We start from the raw sequence: 13,961 nt of genomic DNA, 5'->3' as shown, positions 1-13,961 counted from the left end.
TTGGTGATTGTCATGATTGAGAAAGCCAAAAGAATCCCAAAGAATGGAAAGCAGAAGAGTTCCTCAGAGGATAGCATGCTGGATAGACAAAATAACAGATGACCACAAGTGTAACATTGATTTTTGCATGGTCAGATTTTGGTCCCAAATCTTACAGGTTCAGGACACTGCTTTTGTGGGTACTGTAGGAATGAGTCCATTTCCAGAAAGAGACTCATATTAATAAGGTTTGCAGAGAGTGAGTCTATCAGAAGGCTAATTTACTCATTTATAATGAAAAATACAACTGTCAAGTGAACTAGCTGTTTAAGATGGCCTCACCATCACATTCTTTCTGTTTAGACAAACCATGTAGAAATCAAATAGCAGAAGATTCATTTGTAAACATGAACTTAGACCAAAGGTGTTACTATTTTTTCCTCCACTTTTTTTTTATTGAGGTAATATTGGTTTACAACACTATATAAATTTCAGGTGTACATCATTGTATCTTGATTTCTGTGTAGATTACATCATGTTCACCACCCAAAGACTAATTACCATCCATCCCCATACACATGTACCCAGTTACCCGTTTTGACCTCCTCTCTCCCCCGTTCCCCTCTGGTAACCACCAATCTAACCTCTGTATCTGTGTTTGTTGTTGTTTTATCTTCTATTTATAAGTGAGATCATAGGGTATTTGGCTTTCTCCATTAGCCTTATTTCACTTAGCATAATACATTCAAGGTCCATCCATGTTGTTGCAAATGGCAAGATTTCATCTGTTTTTTATATAGCTGACTAGTATTCCACATATACCACATCTTCTTTATCCATTCGTCCCTTGATGGGCACTCAGGTTGTTTCCAAGTCTTGTCTATTGTGAATAATGCTGCAATGAACTTAGGGGTGCATACATCTTTAGCATTTGTGTTTTCATGCTCTTGAGGTAAGTACTCAGCAGTGGAATAGCTCGATCATATGGTAGTTCCAATCTTAATTTTTTGAGGAATCTCCATACCGTTTTCCATAGTGGCTGCACCAGTTTACATTCTCACCAGCAGTGTATGAGAGTTCCCTTTTCTCCACATCCTTTCCAACACTTATTTCTTGTCCTGTTCATTATAGCCATTGTGATGGGCATGAGGTGATATGTCATTGTAGTTTTGATTTGCATTTCCCTAATAATTAGTGATGTTGAACATCTTTCCATGTGTGTTTTGGTCATCCGTGTATCTTGTTTGGAAAAATGTCTGTTGAGATCTTTTGCCCATTTTTCAATTGAGTTGTTTGTTTCTCTGTTGTTGAGATATATGAGTTCTTTATACATTTTGGATATTAACTGCTTATCAGATACATGGTTTGCAAATATCTTTTCCCACTTGTTGAGTTGTCTTTTCATTTTCTTGATGGTTTCCTTTGCCGTGCAGAAGCTTTTTAGTTTGATGTTGTCCTATTTGTTTATTTTTTCTTTTGTGTTCCTTGCCTGAATAGACATGGGATTCAAAAAGATGCTGCTAAGACTAATGTTGAAGAGCATTATGTTTTCTTCTAGAAGTTTTATGGTTTCAGGTCTTACATTCAAGTCTTTAATCCATTTTTAGTTAAATTTGTGTATAGTGTAAGATAATGGTCTACTTTCATTCTTTCACATGTGGCTGTCCAGTTTTCTCAACACCATTTATTGGAAAGACTTTCCTTTCTCCATTGTATATTCTTGGCTCCCTTGTCAAAAATTAGCTGTCCACAGATATGTGGGTTTATTTCTTGGCTCTCAATTCTGTTCACTGCTCTGTGTGTCTGTTTTTGTGCCAGTTCCATGCTGTTTTGATTACTATAGCTTTGTAGTATATTTTGAATTCAGGGAGTGTGATACCTCCAGCTTTGTTCTTTTTTCTCAGGATTGCTTTGGCTATTTGAGGTCTTTTGTTGTTCCATATAAATTTTAGGATCTTTTTTCTATTTCTGTGAAAAATGTCATTGGAAATTTGGTAGGAATTGCATTGAATCTGTAGATTGCTTTAGGAAATATGGGCATTTTAACTATGTTAATTCTTCCAATCCAAGAGCATGGAATATCTTTCCATTTCTTTATGTCTTCTTCAATTTCTTTCAACAATGTTTTATAATTTTCAGTGTATAGGTCTTTCACCTCTTTGGTTAAATTTATTCCCAGGTATTTTATTCTTTCTGTTGTAATTGTAAATGGGATTGTATTCTTAATTTCTCTTTCTGCTACTTCCTTGTTAGTGTCAAAGATATTATTTGAGAGGTGTTTCAAATAACATATGTCTTGAATATTGAGACATCCTGAAGGGTGTCTCTCCACTAAAGTGTTTTGAGACACTATTACTCACTGTTGCAGGTTGGGTTCTCTGGAAACAGATGCTGAGACAATTTGAGGTACACTATATGTATTAGAGATCAAATCTGTGAAAAGAAGGGGGAGGAATGATAATGGGGCAAAGGGAAAAGTAGAACTCTGAGGCAGACCCAGCAAAGCTTTGGCCCCCACAGAAGGCATCTTGGAGAAAGTCATACTCATCTGAGTTGTCCAGTGTTGGGTCAAGATAGCCGGGCATTTGCACTGCTGCCTCACTTGGTTACTGAGTATGAGTGAGTATGACCCCAAGAAGGTCAAGACCTTGGGCTGGCAGCTCTCTGCAGTGGAAGCAGATCCTGAAGGAGCTGGATGGCACATCTTCATGTTTACCAAATTCATTGTGGGCATAATCTTGCTGTGGAGGCAACACAACTCAGGGCCACTTAGCCATGAACTCCTCTCCTCTTTTCAACAAAGACTTGGTGGTCTTCCAGGTTCTACTTCTTGGATGGTGCTTCCTTGTGCTTTGACAACATTTGCCTCCTACTCTCCTTTTTAAATGCTCCTTTCTGTTCACCTCATCTTCTCTACAAGAGAGTATACAATGGAAGTAATGTCTGCTCAAAAATATTCAATCTCTTTGTACTTTTATCACCTTGAGATGACTGCTGGATAACTGATTGGTATTTTGTGTTTGCAAACCTTCTAGAGACACACAGACAATCTCTTATTTTACTCTCACTCATGGCAATCCATCCAGTGTGGGTGGATGCCACTACATTGACTCTGAGGACAACTTTAGTTGCACTGGCCAAACATAAGAGATGTTCATTAAATATCAGTTCTTCCTTACTTTTTCTATTTCCTTGTCACTATTCTTATATGTATGGGCTTAACAGAACCTTCCAGAACAGACTGGACTCCATGATAAATACTACTTTGGCCTGGTGTCCAGTGGCCCTAGACTGAAATCATACTCAGGCTGGATGCTGCATCGCACCCTCTGGATTTACCTGAATGTGAATAAGTTATAAAGAAGAACAATTCTTATCATATAGAGACAAAAGAATCAGAGATAAAATGCACATGTGTTATAGTGGTGGCAGTGTTTGTATTTCAAGATGCACAGCTATTGATAATTCTAGTCACTGTCAGTTTAATAAATACGGTTATTTTTTTCTTCTCCACAAAATCTGCCATAAAAACCCAAGTTAAAGTTGACATGTTATTCCTTGGTGAAGTCATTCTAAGAGCCCCCAGGCACGATTCACAGCCCACATAATTCATGGATGACAAAGGGAAAGGTGGGGGTTGGGAGGTTATATCTCAGTTACTTTCAGAAATCACATTATAAGCTATAGTGCATACATATATGTATACACTAGAAGAAAAATATAGACCACTTGAAGTTGATTATCAAACTAATATATATTCTATGTCAATTCAATCTTTTACAAAGTAATGTCCAAGAAGTACTTCTGACATTGTTATTGTTTGTCTCCGCCTGCCATCCCCCATGAACATTTATCTACCCTCTGCCCCTAGATGCGTTCTTCTTCTGCCTTCTCGAGCTACAAGTCCCATTGTCTTCTTTTTCTGCAATTATCTCCTTCATGATAACCCCACCATATCTAGAAGCAACCATTCTCTACACTGAAAATTGCCTCTCACCTATTGGCAACCCAAAACCTAAGCATCATAGAGCAGAAAAATAGAAAGACAACTCATGGTTCAATAAACAAAGCCTTGACTATTCAATCAAGTTTAGGGCCTATATAACAAAAACACATGCATATTTAATTTTTATTCACACACCACCACATAAACACCCCATAAAAGTCTATAGAATGTCTATTTGAAAAATAGGTTGGGGCTATGGGTTTGGGTGCACATACAGATACAAAGCTTATATTTATTGGGTATATTCAATTCTGCGAATTTGCAGAGAACTGATGTAAAATGTTTTGACCCACTGCAATTATGCTGTCTGGGCAGAGAGGGTTCTCAGGTTCAGCTGTATAAAATTTGGATCCCTTTCAGTTGGCCTACACAGTAGAATAATAGGAAAAAATTGGTTGGGGCATTTGTGGCTTACTTTTGCCACCTGCCATTTCATGAATCAAGTATTGAAGTTGCCACCCCAAATGCATTCCCTACATTGATTTATTTTTCTTGTGTTGTAGAGTTACGATCTTTCTCTCTTTCCCTCTTTTTTCAACTAGACCGTATGGAGTTTTCTATCCAAATACCCAATCTAGGCACTTCTGAGCGTTTCAACTAGTCTAGACAATAAGACAATCTATAACACTTTGACAAATTTCCCCAGTTGAAACAAACAGAGCACTCATGACAAACTTCCTCTGTGATCAGGTGTCCCCACCTGCCTCAGGCTGTGGCACATAGATTGTGTGTGTGCATGTGTTCTGTCCGTATAGCCCTCCTCTTATGCTCTCTTGTTCTAGTCACCTAGAAGGAAGTAATTTCAGAGGTAATAGTCAGAAGTAAATTCAGTAGTCTCAATTTGAATCAGAGTGAAAGACAACTCCAGTATTTCAGAAAACTCTAGACCCTAAAATAGCCAGAATACTCAAAATACACAATAGACCTACATTTTTTTATTGAGGTTATGATAGTTTGCAATATTGTGAAATTGCAGTTGTGCATTATTATTTGTCAGTCATCTTATAGGTGTGCCCCTTCACCCTTTGTGCCCACGCCCCACCCACCTTCTTCCGGGTAGCCACCAATCTGTTCTCTTTGTCCATATGTTTGTTCATCTTCCACATATGAGTGGAATCATACAAAGTTTCTCTTTCCTTATCTGGCATATTTCGCTTAACATAATACCCTCAAGGTCCATCCATGTTGTTGTGAATGGGACGATTTTTATCATTTTTTATGGCTGAGTAGTATTCCATTGTACACAATATCTTCCTTATCCTGTCATCAGTTGATTGGCACTTAAGTTGCTTCCATGTCTTGGCTATAGTGAATAACGCTGCAATGAACATAGGAGTACATGAGTCTCTTTGATTGCTGATTTCAAGTTCTTCGGATAGATACCCAGTAGTGGGATGGCTGGGTCATATGGTATTTCTATTTTTAATTTTTTTGAGAAATCTCCATACTGTTTTCCATAGTGGCTGCACCAGTTTGCATTCCCACTAGCAGTGTGTGAGGGTTCCTTTTTCTCCACAACTTCTCCAACATTTGTTATTCTTTTAGACCTAAATTTTTTTAAAAACTGCCTGATTAATTCCTCATAAATTTCCTCTTACCATTAACAGACACCCCCTTCTGCAGGCCAGATCTCACCAGTTTTGCCACCTTCCTTTTCCTTAAACTTCCAAATCAAGTCATTTCCATATCATGCTGAAGATTCTTGCATTAAATCTAAATTCATCTTTCTCAAACAGTAGATCTCTGTTCCATCAACCCTAATCTCACATGAGAGAAATTTGGGGTGGGGGGGGGGGGTGATGGAACTGCTCTGTCTCTTGATTGTTGTGGTGTTGATTACCCAATTCTGTGTGTTTGTCAAAAGTCATAGATCTGTGTACACAAATGGATGAATTTTACTGTATATAAATGATCCTTCGATAAATCTGACAAAAAGAATGACTCTGAAAGTACAGTTTAATTCTGTTTATGTGGAAATTCTAAATCAGAAAAAACTAATCTATAGCAAGATTCTCAGCCTTGGTACTAATGACATTTTGGATTGGATCATTCTTTTTCGAGGGCAGGGCCAGCTTCATGGGCATGCAACCCGTACAGAAGCAGAGAATGCAGCTCTTTGAAAAGGGTCCATGCTTGGCTTAATGCTCTGTTGTCGCCATCTTGAATTTTTTAATAATTTGACTTTGAATTCATGTTTTGTAAGTGAAATCCAATGGGACAACGGAAATGTATATGAGCAGAGGAGATACATCAGATGTCTTTGTGTGTATGCATGAGGTCAGGTGTAAGAGGACGGCAAGTGGCAAGCAATGAGAGCATGGACCAGTTGGCCTAGCTGCCCAGTGCCTGCACTCATGCCTACAGCAGTGGAATGCTGCAGGACCCCAAAGAGGAGGCCAGGGTGGGGACCTGGGTGGACCCAGAATGCTGGGAGGAACAGCAGAAAGAGCAGAAGAAGCAGCAGTGGGTAGCCCCAGGAGAGAGGAGGGGCTTTACATGGGGGCAGCACCAGGACCTGCGGTGGGGAACAGCTTACGTGTCCGTGTCCAGAGCTCATCCTTACATCATCCTCACAAATGTTAACTCTCCAGCTTAAGTGCCAGGACAGGAACTACTGGTACTTGGGCAGTGAACTTTGTCAGTGAATTATTACGAAATAAAAGCACACAAAATGGGCATTTCAATAAAACATATCAGGGAGTTATTCAGCTCCAAAGAATTTAGAATCACTGGTTTTGAAAACTACTACACCATTGGGAAACAAATATCCACAGGCTTAGAAATAGAAATTAAATTAAAAAATTGTTGCTTTCAATGGAAAAGAACACTGTTTTTATATGAAGCTTCTAATGAGCTAATCATTAATGAGGAAAACACTTTTTAATTTTTCTTTGTAAGTGAATGTACAGCAATAGAATGAGTAAACAAGAATTTTGAATTATACACAAATCATGAAGTCATTTTTGATTTCCACAAGTTACAAAAATATCAGAGGAAACATTAAAATGCTGTCGCATAAATTTACATTTAAAATTGAATTCAAACTCAGATGAAACTGATTTGTATGAAGAGTCAAATATTTTTAGGAAAATTATTCCACAAGAACCATCAACAGAAAGATCTTTCTCAAAAGTAAAAATTATCAAAAATTATTTGCCATCTCACATTTGCCAAAAGCTACCAATGTCACTTTGAATTACATTGAAAATGAAGTTGTTAAAAGTATAAATTTTGATGAATTAATAAATGAATTTGCAGAAAAGTGAACTAGAATAGTCTGATGCTCAACCAAGATACTACATTAATAAAGTGTATATTAGTTATATATGCTTACAAAACATTAGTTATTTGTTATATAAAATTACAACACCAAAACTAGGTTTTTGCAATTTGTTACTGATGTATCAGTATTACTCATGTTACATTTTACAAGTCATAAAGGTCATCTTTTTCTTAATGGTAAAAGGGCACTTAGAGAATTTCTAAGATCCCTGTCAGCTCTTGAATTGCACAGTTCACCCATAAATAGTTGTGCATTATAGGCTTTAAAACTCAGCTCAAAACCAGCTTCCACAAGTGGTGTCCCTACCTGTCTTTCTGTCTATCTGAGCCTACTATGAACATTTCTCAATACTGTGTTCACACAGATTGTGGCCGACGATCTGGCTGTTTATTCTGACGAGTGGACTACACAGGACTGAACTATTTTTTTTAAACACCCTACTTGGAGACGGACTCATGAGAAGAGCTGCTTCTCATCTCAAGTGTGCACGAGTCATGTTGGTTCCACCACACGCACCCAGAGGAGAGAAATCCCTGTGACTGGAAACCGTGGCTCTATCAGTGTAGACTTTGTCAGTCACAGACTGGGTTATAAAATGAATGGAAAGGGGCCATATTCTGTACACTAGCCAATGACACATTCCCAACTCCAAATGAAGCCTCTTGTGTTGCTAAGGAAGGTCCAGCTTACAAACAATAGCTGGTACATCTACCTTCGGTGGGAAGACAAGTCACTTCACCAGCAGGTCAACCATGATGGGCATTTCCCTACAACACCTGGCAGTTTTCAAAGGGTTTTAATTGGGCTTGACAATATCTCTAGTTTAGTTTGGCTTTTCCTTCCTTGAAACTCAGGCCTAACCAGAGACTACAATGATGAAAACCCACATTATTCATCAGGCCAGGTCCCCAGCTTATATGTCAACAGACAAGGAAACACATTTTACAGCACACCACATGCAGGAGAGAGCCAAAAGACATGCGCTAAACCATCACTGCGTGGCTCACCCCAAAGCAGGGGTAGGACTGAAAATTGTCTCTAATTGGCACCTTTTTTTCACTTTTAATTTTTATAGGACAAAAATGGCATTAGCTTTATTGTTTCCTAAATAGAATATATGTTAATTGTGAAAAAAAATCAGTCAATACCAAAAGATTTAGAGAAGAAAATAAAAACTGTTGGAAACATTGTGTCCAAGAAATAATTACTCACAGTGTTTCTCTGCATGCATATTTTAACAACTCTGGGAAAATAAGCTATTACATTTTAACCAGCTTTTTCACTTAATACACCATTGTTCTCTTTCCATGTCGAGAACTACAGCTCTGTATCATTATTTTTAATGACTGCATAACATTTCATTGTATACACATATGATAAATATTTATCAGTATCCATATTGTTAGACATTTCATTTGTTTCCTATTTTTTACCAATAAAAACAATGCTTCAGTGAACTTCTTTGCACATATGTCTGTATGCTCTTATTCAATTAGTGCCTTAGAATAAATTTTTAGAAGTAGTATCCTTCAGTCAAAGCATATACACATTTTAATTCTCACATATTTTTCCAAATTGCTCTCCAAATGGTAGTGTCCTGTATAGTCCTACCAATAAGTTTTCCCCAAACCCTCGAGAACACTAAGCATTATCATCATTTTTTTTTTTTTTTAGGAAGATTAGCTCTGAGCTAACTGCTGCCAATCCTCCTCTTTTCGCTGAGGAAGACTGGCCCTGAGCTAACATCCATGCCCATCTTCCTCTACTTTTATATGTGGGACGCCTATCACAGCATGGCTTGCCAAGTGGTGCCATGTCCACACCCAGGATCCGAACTGGCGAACTCTGGGCCTCCGAAGCAGAATGTACACACTTAACCGCTACTCCATCGGGCTGGCCCCCATTATCATCTTTTTAACCTTTATCAATCTGATAAGGAGGAGTAGGATCTCATGGTTGTTTTAGTTTCTATTACTATTTGATTAGTAAATTGAACATTTGTTGATAATTTATTGAATATTTGTGTATCTACTGTGTTTTCACTTCCTTCTTCAGTTTATCCATAGTATTTCTTTATTCAGACTAAACTAGTGTAATTTTCACAAGAGGATAGGTTTTGTCAATGGGTCATTTCGTGGGTCTCCATATTCATTCACTCTTCCTTGCCCTTATTCTCAGCAGATGATTGAAATTCATCCATCTTCTAGGCTCTCCCTCTACAAACTGGCCTACACCTGTACCCATCTTTTATTCCCCCATCTGGTCCCAGTGGAATGGCCCTCCTGAAGATCAATTCCTCACCTGTATTCCTCCCATCCTATTGCCTCTTTCCCAGGACTTCACTCCCCTACTTTGTTTCCAACTCTTTCCAATAGCATTTCAACACTACAAGTCACTACCATCCTTAAAAATTTGAAGCATGTCCCCAACTTTCATCTCTCGTTACTTACTACCCTCCCCTGCCTCCCCCTCACAACCTTCAGATTATTAAAAAGAGTTGTCTATACTAGCTCTTTCAGTTTCCCATCCAATCCAATTATCTTGCCAATTACTGCAAAATCCATATCCCAACACTCCTAAGAGTGCTTGCCTTTTGGAAGTGCTGAAAAAAAATTACTGAATGATTGAATGAATCTGGTTGTCCAAGCTGGAACCATACATCTTTAACCTTTCCTTCTATTTACCCCTCATTTAGCTGATCACCAAATCTTTTAGATGATACTTCCTGAAGAGCTCTGGTCTCTCTCACCGCCTCTCCCTTCTCACTGCCATGACCTTAGTTCTAGTTTGAACTACCAGACTGATTGCATCCCTCACCCTGATTACTGTTATAGCTCCTTAACAGGTCTGACCCAACTTCAGGCATCTCAGAACACAGCAGCTAAAATGGCTTTCACAACACTGCTTCCCTGCTTAACAAATGCTACTTCATGGGTTCCCATGGACTCCAGGATTACATTCAAACTCGATACTATAGTATATTTTTCATGACTTTGCGCTGCTCCCCAATCAGAATCGAAACTCAAAACATACTGAATTGTAATTTCCAAAACAGGCCATTGTTTCTCTTGCCTCTGGAAATTTGCACCTGCCCCTCCTTTCGCCCATCTGTGCTTCCCCTCCAATCTTTCCCTCCTTTTACCTGGCAAAGTACTCGCTATTTGAACCCACTGATTAGGGGAAGCATTCCCTTGCTCCACTGAGACTCAGTCAGGCGCCCCTTGTTTTCCCCATGACAGCTCATACTCATCCGTATAACAAGGCTGTGCCATTCTTCTATAATTATCTGTTTACTTGTCTGGCCGGTCTATCAATTGAGTTGAATTTGGCTTCATTTTCTCCCACCAACGCTTTCAAACACTGGCAGAGATCCCTTCTTCCTGGTAACATCTGGGGCATATCTCATTGCTTGTAATATCTTCAGGTATTAAAGAACAGTCTTGCTTTCAGATATTAAGAAATTCAGTCCAGAGGCCAGCCCTGTAGGAGAGTGTTTAAAGTTCCACATGCTTGGCTTGGGCAGCCCGGGTTCGCAGGTTCGGATCCCTAGCGTGGATCTGTTCAACTCATTAGCCATGCTCCCACATACTAGCCACAGTATACCATACATAGTATACTAGCTGTAGTCCCACATACAAAAAAGTGGAGGACATTTGGCACAGATATTAGCTCAGGGCTAATCTTCCTCAAGCAAGAAAAGAGGAGGACCTGCAGCAGATGTTAGCTTAGGGCGAATCTTCCTCAGCCAAAAAAAAAAAAAAAAAGAAGAAGAAAATAAAAAGAAAAAGAAATGCAGTCCAGTTCAGTGTCAGCACTTCCATCTTTCATCCATTTCTCAGTTTCTGCTTATGGTACCTCCAAGACCAGGCTCAGGGAGAGGCATGAGAAGAAAAGGGGCAAAGATTCATTTATTTAACTGGTGCTGTTTGTAGATCTCATTTGGTTGTTGAACGCCTACACCCTGATGCTGGCTTTCTCATGGGGCATGCAGTAGATTCTTGAGTGGTCTTCATGGGGAAGATCTCACTAACTAGCCGTTCACCGTTCTGCAAACTTTTTCACTCCTCAGGTCTGCCTTCCAGCCGAGTACCTTCAGGGTTCCCTCACCGTGAGGGTCAGCCCTCTCAAACTGGATCCTTTCACGATGATTCCGTCTTGGCTACCTTTCTGCAGAGTCTGCTTGGTCCACCAGCAAACTTCTGTACCCTTATCCTAGCAAACGCTGGAAGTGTGGGCCATCCCTATTTCAACCATCTTTCTTTCTAAAGGCCATTGCTGTTTCCTCCACCTGCCTCCAGATGAGACTTAGAAAGGTCTCCATGCCTGTTAAAGTCCAGGGGACGCATTTCTTGTACTCTCAGTGCTCCACAACTCCTACTTGTCTTAAAGGGGGGTGGTAGGTATCTCCCTTTTCTCCCCAGTGGGGGACTAGGGGGAATCACCTTAAGGCTCTCTACTCCTGTGAACTACCTTCAAGGAAATTATCATTGTTTTTCTAGCTATCTAGGCTTCTCTTTTATAGGTGGAATTTAGATGAAGAGCTAGGAGTCAGAGGATTGACTTTACTGTCTCTTAGCAATTCCTGTGGAGATGGTCCTTGCCTCCCTAGAACCTGTAGGCACATTGAGGCAACAGGGAAAGTCCCACGTGACAACGCTGTTATGCCTGTTTGTCTTCCCTTGAGGACTGGGCTTGTAGCGTTTTCAACCTCATATTCCCGAGGTCCCGCACAGAGTGAAGCTGAGATGAATAAAAAAATGATTTTTAAAATTCTCTACTATCTTCTTAAAACATCAAAATTAATAGTAACGCTCACATCAGGCTTGTCTGAATTTAACATTTGAAACAGGAATGGTTTTAGCTTTAAGTAAACAATTATAAAAGTCAATTTCCAAAAGTATTGTCTAGGGCTTTCTCCAGTTGGAAGTAACAGAAGCCCATTGGATTCAATTTTAGCTGAAAAAGGAGTTTATTATAAAGATGAGTAGCCATCATGAAACCAAAAGGCAAAAATGTAGCTAGATTTCAGTAACACATTGGAACCCAAGAATACTCTAGAATGCTCTGGTAAAGTCCCCAAATTCCTTCCCATTCTGTTTCCCAGCTTTTTCTGTTTTGTAGTCCACATGGTTTAACAACCATTGCTAATGTCCTCTGGGTTGACAGGTTACTAGTTTCCCCATTCTTAATCTTGCTTGCTCTCAGTCTTAGATCCAAATTCCTGTTTGGATAAAATGCCCCAGTCTAATCAACCACGGCTGAGCCATTATGTAGATTATGGGTGAGGAGGACATTTCACAGATGTAGGGACAAATGACTGGACTTATAACCTAAGAGATAACTAACAGATATTTCAAAGGCTTAGCTCTTTATCTCAAGAAAAGTTTCATCTCAGGATTTTGGCAATTGACTTAGCTATTGAGATATTACTCACTCTATTACTCTGAAATGATTTATATTCTATTCAAAGATTTAGGGATCTCCTTGCTCCTTAATGGGGAAACTTCACTGTTACTATTTCACTGTTACTTACGCTATTAGTCTTGGTCCGTGGTTGCTGTTCTATTTGAAATCAGAGAAGAGAAATAACAACACAACATGTCTAAGTATAAATGAATCTTAAAATCAGATTTTGGACTTAACCAAACTCCAAATTTATTGTGCTTCTTTTCTGATTATAATTTGTTGGAGAGCTCAGCAGGAGTCTAATCAGAAATTATATTTGAACCAGAAAAAGCTATTTATTTTTTTCACTTGAGGATATATATAAAATAAACATGTGGCCATTTGGGCAAGGCTCTAATACCTTTTAAATTAAATTAGGGTCCATGACTTTTAAACACTAATGAACAGGTTTCTCCTTTGTTTTACCATGTTAATTTGCGTGGAACACTTTTATTTTACCTCCATCAGACTGTTTATTAACATTCCTCACGTTTTCCTCCAGCTTTCCTTCCTCCCCTGCTGCGCAGATATTCACAGAGCACATAATTCTAGTCTGGATCCCAGGGTCTTATAAACATCAGGAGTGAGGAGAGTTCAGAGAAGAGGGGAGCACTGGGAGAAGCAATAAAGAATACCACCGGGTAGTCGAAGGCAAGTATAGAGTTCTCTCTATTCCCCCCAGGATTCATTCCCATAATTAAAGTTTCATTTCTTCATTCTCAGGCTAACTCGGCAAATGGAGGATAATCTTAGAAGTTATCAGACGCTGGGTGGCTTTTACAGAAAAGGACAACCACAGGGCTACACAGTTCTAACAATAACCTTATTTATACCTATAAGTCATAAATAATATTTAAGTTTAACGAAGTAGCTGTGTATTTGTTTATTTCCATTGGTGCTGTCGACGAGATACAGTTTTGGACTGGGGCACACAACTGCTATACTCACAAGATGTAGAACACCCATAATCTGCTAAATCCACTCAATACACAACACACCCTCCAGGGTCTTCATGTTTCTGAGCTCTTGTCTGCATCATTCAGGACTAAAATAAATAGCCATGAAGCTGAACACTAATCCTCGTAATCATTTGGTAAACCTACCTGTTTGGAAAATAACGGTATAGCCAGTTATGTAACTGAATCTTTGCTTCCAAGTCAGAGGGCATTCCTCATAAGAGTGAGTTTAGAGCAGTGGAGACTGGCAAGGAGCTTGTTATTCGGAGACTCCGCTGTGACTTGATGCTAT

The sequence above is a fragment of the Equus przewalskii genome, chromosome 15, assembly GCF_037783145.1.
Source record: "Equus przewalskii isolate Varuska chromosome 15, EquPr2, whole genome shotgun sequence".
Lineage (NCBI taxonomy): Eukaryota > Metazoa > Chordata > Mammalia > Perissodactyla > Equidae > Equus > Equus przewalskii.
Note: the sequence above shows the minus strand (reverse complement) of the source record.